Below are 929 nucleotides of genomic sequence, written 5' to 3'. Positions count from 1 at the left end.
TGTCTCCTCTTTCTTCACATACAGGTCATCGAATACTTTTAAAAGCATTTTCCATCATGAATGAGGGGAAATGGAAGAAAAGAGGTGGCGACAATTAGTTGCATTTTCCAAATGGACAGAATGAGCCTCCGGAGGGTACACGAGGTCACCAGCGTGAGCCCGCGGTGGAACTGGAGGCGTATTTATAGCTGGCTGACCTCAGTCCTGTTGGGCCCTCGCCGCTCCTTATCTTATGCCGCTGGAATTCGCGGGCTCGCAGATCACAGGGGCCCGGGCGCGCCGGGCCTGGCGCTCCCGAATCGATGAGGAAAGCCGCTCTCCCCGGCAGATCTTCCCGGCCGGGGCGCCTCCATCACCCTGCCCGCGCCTCGGCACACTGGCAAGGAGCCCAGGAAGAGACGCCGGGAGCGGTGGGTGGGCGAGGAACAAATGCAATGTGACTACATTTTTCTTTGTCGCAACTACTACGACCTGGCCATCCCCCACCTTAGTGACTTGGTGCCTTCCCAGCGACCTGCTTATTTCACGCCAGCTGACTGGCTTTCACTGCAGTGTGAGTGTCGGCCGGAGGAGGGGTCCACGCGAAGGAGCCCACAAGAGCCGGGCTCTCCGGCCCCGAAGGCTGGAGCGGGCATCCCGGGCGCCGATGGCCGCAGGGCGCGGTAGCCGCGTCCGCACTCCCCTCCGCCGCGTTCCATCGCGTGCGCCCGACCGCGTCTGCGGGCGTGTGGTGAAGGGCCGGCGGGCCTGCTCGGAGGAGAAGACCCCACCCGCCGCACCACCAGCAGCTCTGCTCCCCCTTGCCGGCGGCTGGCCCTCCTCTCCGGCAGCGGGGCGCTTCCGCCGTGCGCTCGGCTCCTTTCGTGTCCGGGGCCGGGCGGGGCGGGGTGGGGCGGGGCTGGCGCCCGGGGTCGGGTGCGCGCGGCGCG

At 66.0% G+C, this 929-nt stretch overlaps 1 protein-coding gene across 2 annotated transcripts in view; it reads left to right on the top strand.

Moving 5' to 3' along the window:
- Positions 1-474: 474 nt before the first annotated feature.
- BMPR1A (bone morphogenetic protein receptor type 1A) overlaps positions 475-929 on the top strand; it is a 166343-nt gene continuing 165888 nt past the window's right edge. The window contains exon 1 of one of the 2 annotated variants that reach the window (XM_017893277.1): positions 475-553. The gene's annotated coding sequence lies outside the window, so the exon portion shown is untranslated. The remainder of the gene's footprint in view (positions 554-929) is intronic. The other variant, XM_017893275.1, reaches the window with a different exon arrangement.

Source organism: Rhinopithecus bieti, unplaced genomic scaffold (assembly GCF_001698545.2).
Source record: "Rhinopithecus bieti isolate Rb0 unplaced genomic scaffold, ASM169854v2 scaffold_23869, whole genome shotgun sequence".
NCBI lineage: Eukaryota > Metazoa > Chordata > Mammalia > Primates > Cercopithecidae > Rhinopithecus > Rhinopithecus bieti.
This window is presented reverse-complemented; position numbering and strand designations above follow the sequence as displayed.